Genomic DNA, 18656 nt, shown 5'->3' with positions numbered 1-18656 from the left:
GTGTTTTCTGCCAGTCCTTATCTCAGCTTATGAACCCTTTGTTACTTTTTTTTCTCTCCTTTACAGCTGTAGCAGGGCAGGGTGAGTGAGCAACTCTCATGGGTGCGAGACATTGGGCCAGTATCAAACCACAGCAGTGGGGAAATGGTGGAGTTACCATCACTGGAGGTGTTGAGAAGACGTATAAATGTGACACCTGGGGACACGGTTTAATCGTGGACTTGGCAGTTCTTGGTTAACATTTGGACTTGACCTTAGATGTCTTTCCTAACATAAACAATTCTATGATTCTGAGGTAACAGGTGGGAGAAAAATCCCAATAAACACACTGAAATCAGTTACATTAAGTGGTACGATGTCATAGTTATACAGCCATCAAAACCCAGTCAGTTTTAAGCTAACTGCGATATAAGCCTAACCTTTGTGGGGATTTGCTGTGCAGGAATAATATCAATCCTTTTTTCCAGAAGATGTAAGAACAGATGTTGCCTAAACCACTGTTGTTCACAGAGGCATAAAGATGTCTGTGCGCTCCAGGCTCCCATGGAAGCTTTGAAATGTTTCCCTCAACATCACTTTCACTAAAGAAGAGCAGGCTTGTTCTGTAAGCAGCTGTTAAAAAGTTCCATTAAAGCAGTTCCTAGTATCGGTTCTACTTCTGTTGCCCTAATATCCTAAGTCAGGCAGTACATTTAGATTTATACCTAAAAAAGTACTCTTAAAAGACTTAAAAAGATATCTTTAAATAAAGCTATTTAGGAGAATATATTCAAACAGATGGTTATTCACGCAGTGGCAATTCTCTCCATTTCCAAAGGCCTCTCTGGATGGAAGGAAGAGGGAAAGAAGGCACCTGGCCAGCTGTCAGAAGCTGTGAGCTCCTGGCTGCTTGTGTGTCTTTTTGCACTGCTTTGTCTCCCACCTGCCCCCAGATTATGCTCTGTGAGTGACTGACAGCAAGGCACACATAGGCTATCATTGCTTTTAAACGTGAGATTTACACGTTGAATTTTAAAAGTCAGCCTGTAGTCAGGCACTGTGTCTTTTTCTGCTCCTACCTCTTTTTCTCCATCCTCTTCTGGGTATGCTGTTGAAAGTCATTCTTAAAGGAAGTTTGTTGCAGGTGACAGCCCAATCAGTCTAACCACTGTGACTCCAGAGACATGGAATTGTTTTTATTTTTTAAAAAATCCAGGTAAACTTTTCTTTCCCTATATGGGAACAGATAACCCTGGTTATTAATTTGAAATGTATGTAATTCAGCTTAAGTGGGGGGATGGGAAATCAGAAGGAAAGGCTGCATCCTGTTAGAAAATGGAAAATACTGTATTTATCATCTTAAAAAGAACAAAAAGATCTGCAAGTTATGTGGGTTTCTGTGACAGTAATTATCCTTCTATTCAAGAATGAGTAATTACATTATTCTGCATGCTATCTTCCCCCCTCCCCAGTTATGTGGCATGTGCAGGCAGGTGCACACACACATGCAATGTGCTTGTACCCTGAAGAATAAAACCAGGGTGCACTAGAAAAGGTAGTTCCGTTTTCTTTTTTTTTTTTTTTTTTTTTTAATAATGGTGCTTATGCTAGTTCTTTGTTTATGCTAAACACCACTGGGTCTCTAGCATAGGAAGAGGAAGGCAAGCTGAATTCCCTTATTTCTTTTAAGGAAGCTGGATGCTGCTCTACCTTGGCACTAGCCTGTGCAAAGGGTTCACTCCCTTGTGCTTACAATGAGAAAATATTAAATACTGATTAAGCTAGAAGACAGTTTATGGAATGTGTGTTGAAAGAGAGAGCTATGGAGCTCATTGCAGGATGAATATCTGCTACAAATATTATTTCTGTGCTTGTTCTAATTAAAATGTGAAAAGATAACATTTGAATGCATAGATATATCTCAAGTATTTTTCTGGGAATTGTTTTTTTGAATTATTCTTACTGACTTACTGAATGACAGAATCATTTATTTTGGAAGAGATGTTCAAGATCATCAAGTCCAACCGTTAACCCAGAGCTGCCAAGTCCACGATTAAACTGTGTCCCCAGGTGCCACATTTACACATCCTTTCAACACCTCCAGTGATGGGGACTCCACCACTTCCCTGAGCAGCCTGTTCCAGTGATTGACAACCCTTTCCATGAAGATATTTTCCTAATATCCAGCCTGGACCCTGGAACAACTTGGGGCCCTTTCCTCTTGTCCTGATGCTTGTTTCTTGGGAGAAGAGAGCAACACCCAGCTCATTACTGCTTCCTTTCAGGAACTTGTAGAGAGGGACCCCAAACCTCCTTTTCTCCAGGCTAAACAAGCCCAGCTCCCTCAGGCACTCCTCAAAGCATTCGTGCTCCAGACCCTCTACCATCTCCATTGCCCTTCTCTGGACACGCTCCAGACCTCAATTTCTTTGAGGGGCTGTTGATTTACAGATCACCAAAGAACAAGGGCAGATTCTTATCAATATGGAAAATGGGAAAGGAAAAAGGGAAAGAAGGAAGGAGAGGAGAGGTGAGGGGAAGAAAAGGAAATGGAGAAGGAGAAGAGATCTAACACACTGATCAGTGAATGCAAATCTTAAAAGAACCTGAGGACTGGTCACAGGAAAAACACAAAGCAGGTACAGCTTTATGCAGGAGATACAGTCACAAACAAGACACTCATCAAAAGACATTTCTACGTGCTTACGTTTCTGAAGTACCATCTCCAGAAGAAAGCAAGGTTTTTCTTTTAGTAAGTACACAGCAAACCAAGGCTGAACAATTTGTTAATGTCAACTTTGGAGAGAGGAGCAATTACAGCAATCAAGGTTCTGACACATCAATTAAAGTAGTTGGGTTGGACTAAAAGAATATTGTAAAACACCCATGTGCCCAACTTTGTAGACAAAATTAATATGATTGAGGGCAGTGTGTGGCTTTATGATCACATAATTAAGGACAGTGAGGGTGGGAGCCCACGTGGATTAGTATGAGTTTTGTTGCTGGTTTTGTGAATTCACCCCAGGAAGCCCCTGTTCCTGGGGAAACTGGAGATGGAAGCTTCACTGTTATGTAGGTTTTAACAGTTTTGCTAAGAAAATCTAGTGAGGGTTTTTGGACAGAAAAATTGCAGGATTTAACTGGAATGTGAGGAATCTTTGGGTCCCTAGTTAATTTTGATTTGCTTTGTTACAGTAACAGAAATAGTGCTAGAGAAAAGAAGACGGTTCTTGTAATAATAAGCGTAGGCACTCTTACAATTTTTTTTATTTGTATTCTTCCTTCTTGAAAGAAGTTGCTGCAAAGAACCCCAGTTCCCTCAGCCACTCCTCATAAGACTTGTTCTCTAGAACCTTCCCCATCTCTTCATCTTCCCCATTCTTCTATGAACATGCTCCAGCACCTGAATGTGAAGTTTACCTTTAACTTGTCTTGCTTTTTTCACATGCTGGCTGTGTAAAGCATCTGAATCTTTGCCAGACATGGTAGCTACTCACAGATTAGAGCTCCCCAAGGAACTTTTGCCTGCTTTTACAGAGCTATCCTTGCTTTATGCAATGCTGTGCTTCTGAGCAGCCTCTCAATTTAATCAGTAATACTAATTTCTCTATCCTACTTATGATGCACCCACAACAACACTCATAAAACCTCAGTAGAGCCATGGATGCAACCTCAGGGGCTGAACTAGTTCTTCCCAAGGCAGAATCATCTACACACTCCAATTGCTTAGGAGTCTCACCCAACTTGTTCTTAAACAAACAACCTGAAGTTAGAGGTCCCATTTTCCCCTCTGACCTTCTGTCCAAATGATTCTCCATTTCTCTTGTCATTCCTAACCTGAAGTTTTCCTTCTGCCTTTAATCTGTGGTTTCCAGCCCTCACAGGACATATATCAAGAAATAAGTGTGGACAAGATGTATCAATAAAAAATGAGTACTTACAATAGTCCTCTACATATTTGAAAACTGTTGCTGTACCTTCTCTAGGATAAATCCAACTTCATTAGGAAGTGTGTTTTAGACCTCAAATACCCCTGCTTCAGGGCAATGTGCAAATAGCTCACTTTTGCCTGTAGCCAAGGACACAGAACCTGACACTCCTCTAGGCAAGTCTTCACCAGTCCACCTAACCTACTCACCCACTCTGAACCTAAATTTTTGCTGGCAAAGGCAGTATTCTTTAAATAATGCCCTAAATTTCTAAAATTCAATCTCCAGAGAAAACTGAAGCCTAGGACAAGGTTTCTACATGTAGACTGAGAGACTTCCCCTGTCTGTCTATCACTTGGAAAAGTCTTTATCCACAGCTCAGGCCTCCTCCTCCCTAAAACAGTCAAGCCACATCCACGTGTGGCAGGCCACAGGGTTCCATGTGGTGCCCCTTTAGACCTAATTACTATTTTTCATATGTTCTTTCAGTTCCAGACTTCAGAAGTGATGAGAGGGCTGTGCCACAGTCCTCTAGAGCAGTGGTTTTACAGCACAAACCCCAGCCCATGGCAGTTTGTGGTGTGAGGGTTTGCAGGGGTGAGTGAAGGAGGCTGGGGCTGCATTTGGGAGCCAGGCAGGTTGCAGCAGTGTCACCCAGCCTGTCTGCTGTCACCACTCTCCAGAGGGAATTGTCCCCTCATGCTGTACCTGGATGCTGTTTCATGCCAAAAACCAGAGTTTAGGAGCATGGCAACACAAGCACAGGACCAAGGATTTGTCTGGGGAGCGAGGTCAATTGACAGCATGGGTGTGCAGTGTGTTAGGAGAAGGATATTCTGTTCATAGCATTTTTAGATACATACTTTAAAGAAATGACTGCAGGAGGAATCATGTGTCATGGTCACGGTAAAAAAAAATTGTCTTAATTTTTGTGTATCTGTCTCAACAGCTTAAAGTCCATTTCAGAGAAGAACTCATCACAACCTCCTTTACTGTTTTTTTTTGGTGGGAGTTTGATTTAACTATGTCAGAGAAAACCATGGAATAAGGAATTGAGATGATCAATGAAATTTCTTAGGCAAATGTTTGTTAATGTCTGCATTTAAGCCACAACTGCATTTAAAGCCCAACCCTGCATTTAAACCTAACCCAAATTTATTCAAACATTTATTTGCCCTAAAAATAATTTTGTTATGGCAGGTTTCTTCCCAAGCAGCTATTTGAAATATTAGAGAATTTATCTTCTCTCATAGTTTGCAGAAGAATAATGTTGGGGTATTTTTTGTTTTTTATAGTATTTGCTCTCCTGCCCAGCTATTGCACATAGTATCCTTGTAGAATAGGCTGCTTATTCCTAGCCTTGAACATATTTACCAAGAAAACATTAGTTTTAACGAGAAATGACTTGCAACAAGTCATTCTTTCACCTTGGTGACTATTTCCTTTGATCATATTCATTCTGTGCTGAGAAAAAGCAAAGTGAGACGAAGAGTGGAAAAAACTCCCAAACCACTCTATAAAACAAAAGCCAGGTTTCAAGTGTATATGCACTGAAATTTGATAAAGTTCTTGAAATATAAAAAATGCAGGATTTCTGTAGGTTGTCCCATTACAAACAACAGTACCAAAACATGCATACTCAGAGATTAAAAAAGAAAATAATATTTTCTGTATTTTCCCACTGTGAAATGGCATCACTACACTGAAAAAGAGCAGTTGAGTGTCAGTGATCTGGGTCAGTTTTCATTAACAGCCTAAATGATAGCATAGCAACTGCATTCAATACATTTGCAAATAAGCAAAAAACTTGAGAAGGGGTGCCGGCATGCTGGTCCAAATTCAAATGTTCCTGGCAAATAGGAGACAAACTGAACAGACTGGGAATATAAATAGCAATACAGCACTCGTTGTGTCCAGTTCTTCTCTTCTGCTCTGCATTAGCAAGGCCTTGAATGAAATGCTGTGTCCAGTTTGGATATTTTAGGAAGAGTAATTGGAGGGAGAACAGTGAAAATGATCAGAGCTCCAGAAACAGCATCTCAAGCCTGCTTGCACTAATTGAGTGAATACTGAGGTGTGACACGGTGAGTTTTTAAGTACATGAAAGGCTGCAACAGGGATGGACTAAACTGTTCTTGTCTAAGCTGAATGGGAGAGAAACCACAGACTTGCACTGCATCAAACACAAATTCAGGTCAGACATAGAAAAAACCTGCCAGCTCTGGAAACAGAAATATTGGAATAACACTGGGAGACTTCATTATTACTGGAGATATTAAAAACATGTTAGACTGACATCTGTTAAAAAGGAATCGGAATGTTTGAGCTTCTTTGGGCATAGAGGACAGGGGTATAACCAGGATTTCAGCAGTCCTGTGGTTTTACAGCTGTATAAATAGTCCATCAAGATAACGGAATCAACACCAAAGTAGACGGTAGATCCAATCATTTTGTCATCTACCTGCAGAGAAAAAGCTGCTTTCTTTCTTCTTCCTGCCCCCCAAAATGCACGGGTGACTGGAGAATTTGAAAGAGCTCTCCAAACTTGCAAATGCAGAATTTGCTTTCGGGCTGCTTTCATAGACACTATGTGATGGTGCAGATGTATTTGAGTTTCCATGTAAAATCATACAGGATAAAAATAAAATTACATTATATCTGGATCCATGAAAGCTGTGGGTGGGTGGGAGGGCTGCTGCCAAAGCCGTGATTTTAAGCTTCATGAATTGGGGAGAAATTGAGGCTCCTCAGTGAGATTGATTCCATGACTGCTCAGCTTGATAAGCGCAGCAGAAGATCAGCAGGAAAAAATATCCTAAAACCTGTGGGGATTTTTTGTTTGAATAAAAGCCCCTGTTATGAAACTGTAGTACTGCTTGTTAGTAGCTTTTGCTGTTTGAAAAAATGCTACCCATCAGCTGATAGCATTAGTGATCATTTATTATTTCAGCCTCTAGTTAACAAATATAATGATAAATTTTTGCTGAAAATGCCATTGTACTTGGCAATGGATACCTTTTTAAACTTGTTTTATGTCTTCTACTGAGACACGTTAATATATTTCAGCAATAGAGAGGTTTATCTGCACAGTTGGGGTAGAAAAAAGGGTTGTGTATATTTACTTCATAGTTTGAGAATTCGAAGACACAGAGGAGCTTTTGGCATTTACATCTTGGCTTTAAAGGGAACTGGGAAAGCTACACCAGGCTTTGCTGTATTTTTCCCATAGATCTCCATTCCCTTTGCCATCTCTCCTCCCTCTTTTTAGACAGGCTTTGAAAGTCCTTGTGGACCTGATAGAGCATTGCTCTAGGAGTTTCCTCATAACCAAATCCTGTCACATGAGGATACTGCTAAGAGAAGAAAAAGCAGTAACAAGTTCTAGCAATGCCAAATTACATTCAGTTCTTGTATTTTCACTTGGCATGGTAACACTTCCACAGAGCAATTATTTCACAATCAGAACTTCTGCAGCCTGTTCATTTCCTTTCTCTTACTTAGCTGTTCAGAGACCATCAGACACCAGGCAAGCCAATAAATGTCCATCTGAGCAATTATGTGGTTTAAACATAAAGTGAGACAAACTATTTTTTTCTTGCAAGTACAGTTTAAGGGGACAAACCTGACAGTATCTCTAGAAATAATTCATTTGCATAGCAATTTTTTTCTCTTTAGTGAACTTCAGGTATTGATTAAATTAAAAGTCCTGACTTTTAGAAAGCTCTTCTCCTAAAGTAGTCCCTCTGTTATGACAGACATGGAATACAATTCTCTTAAACAAAACTCAGTACTTGCACCATGACTTATGTGACATTTTCAGCAAAGTACTCAAGAATATGCTAGCTTTTTCTAGGCTACTTGGACTTAAATTTACACTGAAAGTTATATTTATAAATAAAAAAAATTGTGCCTGCAAAATTGGAAATAGAAGAAAGTGCCTGCAAAATTGGAAATAGAAGAAAGTCTCTTTTTAGACTTGTCTCTAGAAGAAACACTGCTATGCATAGGGATTTCAATGGCTCTTCCATGAAGGATGACTGGCAACATAATTTAAAATGCTTTTAATAAAGAGATTGAGAGATTTACAACCCTTCTCTCTCCTAAGCATTTAAAGAAAAGAAATTCCTTTACACAGCACAGCAGATGTGCAAAAATATGATTGATGCTTAATATCCATGCTGAGAGCCATGTTGCCCACAGGGAAGTCCTGAGCAAGAGGGATTTCTGAATTGAGCACTCTGAGGGGGGGAGGAAACCTGATTTGCTAATTGGTTTTGGTGGGATACTCGTTAAAGAGGTCAAAACCCACTGGGTCTGGTTAATATGTCCTGCAGTGAATTACAGAAATCTGCAGGCTCTATCCTTTGTTTCAGGATCTGTGTGCAATGTGGAAGTAAATAATTGACATTAAGTTTATATTATTTGGAGTCTCAGATTAACTGTCGTCCTTAACAGGACAATGACTTTAAATCACTTTCATCCCAGTAAACTCCAGGTGTTCAGCAAAGGGGGCCATGCTGCAGAGTCGCCAAGACTAAAACTTGTATCTGCTGTCTTTAGATATCCACAGAATAAATGTCTGTGGGCATTCGTCTCCCTGACTGCCTTTATATTATTTGGAAGAGAATTTGACCATATTTTTGGCATCTGCTTTAAGAAGGCATGAATCACACCTTCAAAATGCTTCTTTCTCTTTTCTGATTACACAAGCAACCAGTTGTGGCTAGCTTAGGGATAGACATTTAACTATCAAATCTACTAGGTTAGGACAGATGAATCCCAAACAAAAGTGCAAATATACATGGTGTGCCTGGACACACATCCCTTATGTTGTGGTACTCTGCTGATGCCAAACAACATCTGTCTGGGCAGTGCCATGGGGCACTCCTGGGTGCATTTCTGCCTTTCACCAGGAAGCTGGACACGAGGGAAGGAGGAGAGAGGCTGGCCGCTGCCAAGCATTCATCCCAATATGGTACAGCAAAGTGGCTGCAGAAGCCACCAAGATCAAGAACTGACATATTCTGGGGTCCCAGTGTGTAGAAATAGCCCATGTGTCTGCTCTAAAACAGATGCAGTTCAATTCACAAGACACCCCTTGGGCACTAGATTAGGACCTCTCAGCTGTTGACTTCACTCCCTCCTTACGTGATGCTTGTAATAGAAAAAAGAAGTCAAAGGCACCAAGGCTGAAAATAATAGCATCAGCTTTCTTCTGGTTTAATTTTCAGATATAGGAAATTATTGCTCAGCAAGGGAGGCAGTGTCAAAGTAAAACCTCTGCCTAAAGGCCTAAGTGTCTTCTCTGGCTGCAGAGCTATCACTGTTTTGACACCAGCAGTCTGGCACAGCACAAGGCATTGCTCCAGCTGAGGATGGTTGGTGGGAGCAGCAGTAGTGAGGCAGGTCACCCTCCCTCTTTGTTCTTCAACTTTGCTTTCAGGTAATTTCAGAGAAAGGTTAATAAAGACTGTTTTTCTTTGAGCAAGGCTTGCTTTCTGTGGTCGTTTTCTGATAATATCATTTGTTTTCAGCTTGGCAGTAGGTTTGTGGAATGAGATCCCCCTGGACCTCCATGACTTTGTATTTTACCTGGCAGCAAACATCTCAGTTCTTTCTCTTGTCACTTGATCTGGGATAAAAGAAACCTATGCCTTTCTTAAGGAGGGAAAAAAAAAATTTAAATCCCTGAGGGAAAGAATGATTATAGGAAACATGGGATGTACACTGTAGTGGGTGGCCATTTTCTGGCAAAGCCCTGAACTCAAACTCTGTTTATCAAGTAAACAGAACGTTTCAGCAAGTGCAGTGTGCCTGAATCTGCAGCAAGCAGCAGAAACAACCCCATGTGCCAGGCAAGGGGTGAGATAGCATTACACTTCTTCAAGCTCTAAAAAGAAACCTTTGTGCCAGCTTTGGTGCAATATTTGGTTTGCTTGTAAAAAGTACAGTCTTCTATAATTTATAATAGGTGTAATGAAATATGTGTAATTTGATGGAAAGTCCTTGATAAGATACCAGCAGTGGCAGCATGGGGTTATTTCCTAACTGGCCAACAGAGAGAGAGCCAACATGATTAAATCAGGGCTCATTTTAAGTTGACTTGTAATTGCCTGCACAGGAAAGGTAAAAAGTGAGTTCCTCTGTAACTATGAGATTTTGTTCTCCACATCCAGATGGAATATAATATTGCTGCTGTGGCTTGTAGGCTTGTGGGGTTTAAATAGTGCCTGCAATCTGGTGCCATGCTGATTTACTAATCCTTGATCTTAGTTGAACATGATCACAGTCCCTGCTTCTGTTCATAAGGGATAGGCTTACTGTTAATTGACAGTCTTTGGCATCCTACCAAAAGAGCTGCTATGTAGAGAAGGAACTAAAATTGAGCAGAGGATGTATCAGACAAGCCAGTTTTGGGGGGGGGGGGGGGGGGTGTAGAAATCTATTCAGTCAATCTTTATGCCAAAAATTATTTTCTATTTTATTGTGTCATTAAAACTACAGTATGTGATTTGCATTTTAACATGAAACTAATAAAAACAAAATAATCTGAAATGTGTTTTCAGGGTGATTAAGTAAATAAGACGTGGTGTTTGGAATCTTCCCAGCTACTCTGCTTTCTGTTTATTTAATTATTGTGTGAACTTCCATGTTTGTGTTTGCTCACAAAACTTTTGTGCAATGGTAGATGCTAAGCATACCCAATTTAATATTTGCAATATTGCCCACAGATTTCAAAGAGATTGTATCCCACGGCTGGTGACTGCATGACATTTTATCCAGCATTTTTGAAATTTGATGGGAAGATGTTAGCAAGCTGTAATTTCTCTTCCAGTAACTCCCCAGAAGTTTCAGACTGTCTTCTTTTTATTCAGAACTTTGTTTGCCCCAAGTTTTGATCCCTTTCTCTAGCTTTCTAAACCTGTCAAAACCTGAGAGAAAAATAATTTTGTGGGGAAGGCTGAAATTCTTTAAGGTCCATCTTCTAGACTTGTAACATCTGGCCTTGCAGGCTTCCAGTATGCTAAACTGAAGGACAATATTTAGATGTCAGTGGTACTCTAGGAGTATACAACCTTCCACCAAATAGTTTTATAGTTTGCAGCCTTTTATAGCCTTCTTGGCTGAACTTGCCAATGTAGATGTGTTTATTTGTGGATAACTTTGAACCTATCTTGGGTTCCGTATCTGTCACTCATGCTAACTTTGAGTCCACTTGCCTACAGGCTAATGTAAGTGCTTTGAAATACCTGGAATACAGTTTTTACCCTGGGTGTTAAACTTTGGGGGATTTCCTGCCTAGTTTCAATATTTCATTTAACCAATGGAAAAGGGCAGTGTAACTCTGAAAACTGAACAAATTATTTTGTGCTGAGCCAGGGCTACACTGTGGAGCAGGGCAGTGCAGTGGCACATCTGAAGGTCTCACACCAAACTTAAGCCAGCGACTTGAAGTCAAGTCTGAGCCTTCCCAGCTCTCAGTTGTCTAGGATGCTCAGATGGTGCATTTTCCATGCTGGTGTAGAGAATATGCTTTCAAAGTGGCCAAATAATTGTTCCCTGACTATGTTCTCACATAGGGTACTTGGAGGGGAAGGCTGTGATGTCAACAGTCATCTTATGAGTGTACACCCCACCTGTGAAGTCTTGCCCTATTAGGCAAACATGTCTATATCAATATGAGGTTTTTGTTCTCAAGATACATCAGTTCAATAGAAAAACAAACCTTCCTGCAAGCCATTCCATGGCCTCTGGGATGGTCCTAGGCCTCCAAAGCCACATCAGAGCTATTGCCTGACATATATCTGCAATTCTGTGTAAACCTTTGTCTTAGAGGCAAGGTCAGTTTATACTTTGGAGTGTGGCACATGAAAAAAGAGTTCATGTTCACTCTCATCTATGTTTCTGAGCTATGTCAAATTCTTCCAAACTCTGAGATCAAAAACTCTCTACCTCAGGCTTAGTTAGCAGTGCCACAGCAATCTTTCTCTCATCATCTGATCAGCTGAGGGATATCAATATTTTGGTTCCTGTGGGGTCATGGTGTGTAACCTTTCTATTGGCCTGGCTGGTTTTAGCAAAATCTCTTTTTCATCCCTGCATATTTCTCATCTCTGCAAACCATATCATTATGGAAAGAATGGCTGTCTTCATCCACCTCCTGCAAAGGGTTTTTATAAACCTGCTCTCATGCCTGGGGCCTTGGTCTTCTATGAAGCCTGAACTGGGCGTCAATAAGATTTAGAGAAATCCTTCTTCAGCCTACTTGTGGTGGTGCCTGTGACTTTGCCTCAACAGTTCTGCAGTATATCCTCTTCTCTGGCACCCCAATTGGCTGGATTATACTGAGATATGGCCCAGCTCTTTCCAGTCTGTGATCCTTGGTTTTGTCCATGAAGACAAGAAAACTAGAGTGAGGAGCTGAGCTAAAGGGGATGCTGGAAGCCAGATCCTCCACCAAGTCAGGCAGACTTGGTGGTTTTCATTGCTGGCTCCTTTGCCTCCTGTGGTTGCAACAATTCAAATATTGAAAGACTTTTGGCTTCTAATCAGAGGCATGGAGGCGTGTGCTGTATGGAAACACCAAATGGGCTGTTTCTGGAGCTGTAAGAGAAATTGAAGCTTCTCACCTTGTCTTAAGGCTACTGAACTGTCTTTTTAACTCTGAACTGATACTAACAGTTGATAATTTTCTAACAATCTTGGAATAATCTTGTTGTGGTCACTCGGAAGATATGGCAATTAATAGAGGTATGAAATTTAAGGGGATTAGTTAAATCATATTAAAAACTGATGTGTACACACTCATTCAAAATTGAAAAGGTTTTCATTTTTGGTTCCATTTATTTCCTGCTGTGATGGTTTTAAATTTTTTAAATCGGGGCAACTTTAATTCTGAAGAGGAAAGCACACAGGCAAGCTGAATAGGATTGACTTAAAATGCATTAAAAATTCAACTTGAATTAGCTTTAAGAAATTCTCTTACCTTGAATGAGAGGAAAACATATTTGCAAGTTGAAAAAATGGTTGGTCATGAGAGGAACATAAAAATGGGAGGTGGAAAACAAGGTCTATTCTCAAAACGTAATTTTCTACAAAGGTCTGTAAAATTTAGGAGAGTTCCTAATAAAACAAATTGCCTGGAAAATTCTACTATTCCCTAAAGAGTCATTGTGTTCAATTTGGAGACACCACTCAGGCATTACAGTGTGAAACAGCTTCGCTTTAATTGAAAATCTCAGAGCAGTCTCCTCCAGGAAGTTGTTTCCCACCTTTCATTAGTAAGACTTGCCTGTGAGGGGCACCTGCAAACAGCTGACAACTGCCTTATTACAAATATTTTATTAAAAGTACTTTTTTTATAAATAGCTTTCTGTATTGGCAGGGATTTTGAGTAATGTTAGAAAATGTTAGCTACAATTAAGTAGTTCACTAATAATTCAAAGCTGGAGAAAGTTATCAGAAGGATGCTAAAAAAAAAATCTCAGGATAGAAATGAGGGCATGTATGTTTAAAGACAGTCCTAGGGGGAAAAAAAAGTATTGTGGTGAGAATGTAATGTATTTAGAGAGCTCAAAAGGGTGTGCTCTGTGAAGGTATTGATAGGCAGTCTGTCCTTTTTTCAAGTCTTATCTTCAGGGTAGCAGAGCTGAAATGTGCCAAACATTTCTCGTGTTCAACTCTGATTGCATCTGTGCAATTTTCTCTGAGATTTATGTCTGGTGCCAATGAAAGCGGTGGGCATTGTCTTGCTATATTTAACATATTTGTTAGATTAACTGATTGCTTAAATGTTTTTATTCTTATCACATCTGCAGTGCCAAAACTTCACTGATCAACAAAAGGATGCTGGCTGGACAGATAGCAAAGTGACTGCTGTTCCAGGCAAGAAATGCAGGCTCAGAAGTGTGACTACTGCAGCCAGGGGAGAAGAGAGGTCATGAGCCTGCTGAAGTTGTATTCCTGGTATTGTATTATTATTTTCCTAAGCGTTCTTGGGAATGCACCCTCTCACACACATGCTTAGCTTCTTCATTTAGGAGAGACTGTAGAAAAGACAAAGGCATCTGGCGCAGGAAAGTCAGAAGATGCAGTAACAGGGCAAAAATATTCACTCTGTGACTTTTACTGGTGCCCTTTCAGTTATAATAGTCTTGCAGAATATTTAATACCCCACTGTTTGTATGTGCTGTACTACCCCAGCACATATCTGAGTTAACTGAATGTAGGCACTGATCATGGATACAGAAAATCCATTGTTGTTGCTCTCTTTGTGTCACAATTTTTAATTCCAGCTGGTTTGCTTGAATTTGGGCTTCTTTAGCTTTCTGATGTATCTTGTGGGGTCTGGAGTTCTCAAGGCACACATCTGGGTGCAAAGAAATCATGCCTGCTGTTCACTGGTGTTCCTCTCCCTGATGCAAGTGGGTGCTCCAGAACATTGTACTGCTGGTCTTTCAGAAGAGGTGAGTAAATTACTCCAGGACTATGCTTTGTCATAAAAAAACTTTCAGCATTACATAGCATGATTATCTATATTCCCATCAGCAGCCTGTGTGTGGGTGATTGAATGTAGAGGAGCAGAAGCCGAGTGAAGAAGCAACCAGACGAGCAGTGAAGAAGATCAAGCGTCCGGGGAAGACAAAGCAACGCCACAATTTATTGGTGTATTTGCTGTATTGCACTTGCCAGTGTACTCTGGGACTGGGTAAAGTACTATGTTTAATCTTTAATTTCTGCTCTGAGAAGTGGGTTGTAAGTGGTAGATACAGGAGAAAGAAACCAGCAATGTACCTTCTGATACACTTTAGTTCATCTGGTTTCATTTTATCAAGTGCCCTTTATCCCTACCGTTTATCACTGGTTCATTTCTTGTAACTGCTGTGGCAGAGAGGGGCTTGGGAGGTGATTTAAAAGAGAAATAAATAAAAACCTTACAAATCAGCTCACTTGGAGACTGCCTAGAGGAAAAAGCAGTTACTGTGATAGGAGGTCAAACCAAGACTGACATCCCAGCCAGCAAGGGGACAAAATCACTGGGATGAGAGGGGCAAGAGAAACAGAGAAAAACATAAGGTTAATTAGGAAGGATAAAATAAAAGCACTGAGCTTGAGAGAGTGAAAGAGAGGAACTGTTAAACAGGTCATGGAACAGAACATCAGATAAGGGAAAGGACATTTGCTATTTTAGCTACAAAACTGCAGTGTAAGCCAACTGTTCTAACTTCTGGTTTGGCCATTTGAGAAAAAATTTTTGCCTGGGTTGTTCCAGAGTTTGCACTACCCTTTTTGTGTTCAGGGTGGCCAGGGATTTCCATTCTCTCTGGATTTTTAAATGTGTCTTTCTATTCATGTGAGCCAAAGGAGTTCATGGAGACTTAGCGGGTATCAATATCACAGTGGCACAGAAGTAGAAGTTATCTGTGCCAACATCAGGCTTTGTGTGGCTGATACTGAGCTGCATCCTTCAGTGCCCCGGCAGTGCTTCTTTCAAAACACATGAGCAGGGTGGAGTATGAGTACTGAAAAGCCATGGTAATTTCAAATTTACTTCTCATTCAAGTTGAATGACATTGTTTAGATTATGTGGTTCTCCTTTATGTTCCTGCACAAGATGCACATTCTTAGCCAGAACACAACTGATAAGCTTTGAAATCACATATATTTCACAATGCTCACAAAATCCACACAAAATAGACATTTTATAATGCCCAAATATGCTAATTTAAAAGTTGGTGGAGGAGTTGTCCAGAATGTAGAATACCACAACAAGATTTTGTGCAGAGCAAATTTTTTAAATGAGGCCTTTGTGGTTTTTTTGTTGTCGTTGTTTTTGTTTTAAGTCTTTGAAAATAGGATTTGATGCTGATCTGCTGAAAGGCCTTATCCAGCAGTACTGCTGGCACTAAGTCACAGGGTAAACACAGCCTGGCGGTGCAAGTCACAATGGACCACAGCTTGAAAATTACTGGCCTAGCAGCCTGGGAGTAGGAGCTCTCTGAGCTCTGCCTTTAAATCTTTCTATTTCCTTTCTGAATTTCATCATGAACAGTATAAAAACCATCATTTCTGCTTCTTGCTTTTGCCTGTGTAAAGGGAAAAGTGCAAGCACAGAAATACATTGCCTTTGTCCCCCCCATAAAGTCTTCATTCAGATGCTCGTCAACCTAATTTTTCCTTCCTTCTCTCCCCTCTTTGCTCGTGGCTTTCAGCTCTCCTTTGCCATATCCCTCTGCTTCTGTTAGCATTGCTCCTTTGTGCCTCATGTTGTTTCTCCTCTCAGCGTGGCCTGCTGATGTGCTGTCGTGCTGAGCAGAGGGGCTGGAGCAGGGAAGAGTCCTGCCAGCACTGGAAGAGGCAATGCTGTGCCTCCATTCAGTGCCACTTTTATGTTCACTGATTATCAAGAGGTGCTGGATCCAACTGAGCCACTTCAGCTTGGTGTGAGAGCATATCAACAGAGTAAGGAGGGAGCCCAGGGCCCTGGCACACACTGATTCATAAGAGCATCCCACAGCAGACGTGGGCTTTCTTTCCTTCTGGCCAGCGGGGACTCGATCCCTCTTGTGTCTGTCTGGTGAGTCTTTTGTAAAAATGTGTTTGTATTGCATTACCTGTTCCACCTTGTAGCACACACAAGACAGGGCTAAGGATTTGATCTCCTTTATAAGTTCCTTGGATGCTCTCCAAAACCCATCTGCTTAGGCTCTCGCTTGAGAACATCAGCCTGCAGCAAGCATGCTGTGTCCTGCTGAAGGCTGGAGCATTTCAGTGTCCTTTGGGGTCCTGCAGCAGCTGCTGTGTCTCAGCTGGGAGATACGGGCTTGCTAAGCTGCTGTAACCTTGCTTACATTTGGCTCTCCAGCCTCAAGTGAGATAGTGGCTTGCACTGCCTGTTTCATCAACAGTTTGTGGCCACTTAGAGGGAATTTGCCATAGGGTTGGCTTCACTGTGCCACCACAGTCACCTGCAGGGGTGACAGTTCTGTGTTGGGCTTTCAGTGACCCTCGTCATTTGGACCCCATTTGTATGATACTTTAACATCTTGATTGTTCTATGGGTTTGAGCAACATTTATATTCCCTTCCAAAATTCAAAAGCAGGTGGCTTTTAGCCTATTGAGATAGAATTTTAATTTGAATTTTTTGGGATTATGTTAATATTTTCCTACAAAGGAAGAAATTTGTTGTGATTTACTGCTTAGGTTGGTCGATCTTTGAATGTTTACTGCCAGGCAGATGTCCATAGTTTGTTCTACAGCTGATGATGTTCTAAACCTTGTCTCAACTTTTCTGCAGACTACTTGAACACTTCAAATTCCATGCTGGTCAGAATAACTGTTTGGATTATAATCTATCAAATAGTTTGGATTATAATCTGTCAAATATAATCTATCAAATAGTATAATCTATCAAATAGTTTCTATCACTAGAACACAAAAATAGAACTTTTGTGTTCTTTGCATAGTATGTTCTACACTTCCATAGATAACCTCAAACATTTATTGAGAGGCATGTTCTCAGCCTCTGCATCCTTTCTGCTATGATTATTTTTGTTGTGATTGGTTCAAAGTCTTTTCACAAAGTCCATCTTTTGAGATGTGGGTATCTTTGACAGTAACTTCAAAGAAACAGTAGAAAAGTCAGATGACTGATACTGAATGGACATTTTTTCTTTGAATTAGTTAATGGAAATTTTAAGCCTCCAAGCATTCCAAAGGATTAGGAGAACTATGACAGACACGTAAAAAATAGTATGAAGGGAAAATTGCTGAGTCTCTCTTCTTGCATGACAACTTCCTATTTCATCAGAGAATCTGTTGTCTTTCAAGGTCCTGTCTTGGTTTCCACTCCAAATCTAATCCAGTAGACTTTTCTGGCTAGGCGTACAGATTAAGAACCATTGGTAATACAAGGGGTTTGTCTCTTAGTCTCACCTCAAGTAATAATACTGTTTGTTTTAATGCATTCTTTTTGTGTCTGGTGAGGTGCCATTTTTATTTGCTGGTGATTTTGTAAAATATTCTGTTGGTACAACAGAGAGATTCAAGTTTATGCCCAGGTAATCCCGACTCCTATCCACACAGGGGGAAGCAGGAGATCAGATCCCACGTTGCAAGGGCTGAAGGGCCAGGTGTGCCCAGCCCTGCCAAACACTGAGCAGGGCAGGAGCTGTTAGAGATGAGTAAATGAACTTGGATGGTAGTAAAGCTTAAATGCCTCTGAATCAATTGGACTCTCAAAGGGGCTGGCTGAGGGGTCTCAGTACCTGAGCTGTGATGGGAGTGGATGAGTGTGCACTTCTTCCAGGCACAATAATACAATTTCCTTCTGGGGACAACTGCCAGTGCCTAGAGAGAGCAAGGAAAAACTCTTCTTTGCTCTTGATTATCCTGCTCAGCATGGGATTTCCAGGTCAGAGGTTCTCTGCAACCTCCCTGTGTTCCCAGGAGAAGCCATTTACCCTTCTCATGACTCCTGTTTTACCAGCGGTCATTTAAAAAAAAAACCAAAAAAACTCCATAGCAAAATACAAATGCTTGTCCATTTATGTTCCTGGATTTTATTTTCTGCATGAATTTATGGTGATCTTGATCTGTGCATATGTCTTTTTGGGAATGTAGGCATTAGCTTGGGGGCTTGCTACCCTTGACCTGAAAGATCCCAAGTGTGTAGGTAAGTTTTGAACTTCCTGAGTATACTGCTGGTTGTTCTTCATGTGCCAAAGCCCTACACATAACAACATTGA

Source organism: Vidua macroura, chromosome 2 (genome assembly GCF_024509145.1).
Source record: "Vidua macroura isolate BioBank_ID:100142 chromosome 2, ASM2450914v1, whole genome shotgun sequence".
NCBI lineage: Eukaryota > Metazoa > Chordata > Aves > Passeriformes > Viduidae > Vidua > Vidua macroura.
The sequence above is the reverse complement of the archived record's forward strand: the minus strand, read 5'-3'. Positions refer to the sequence as shown.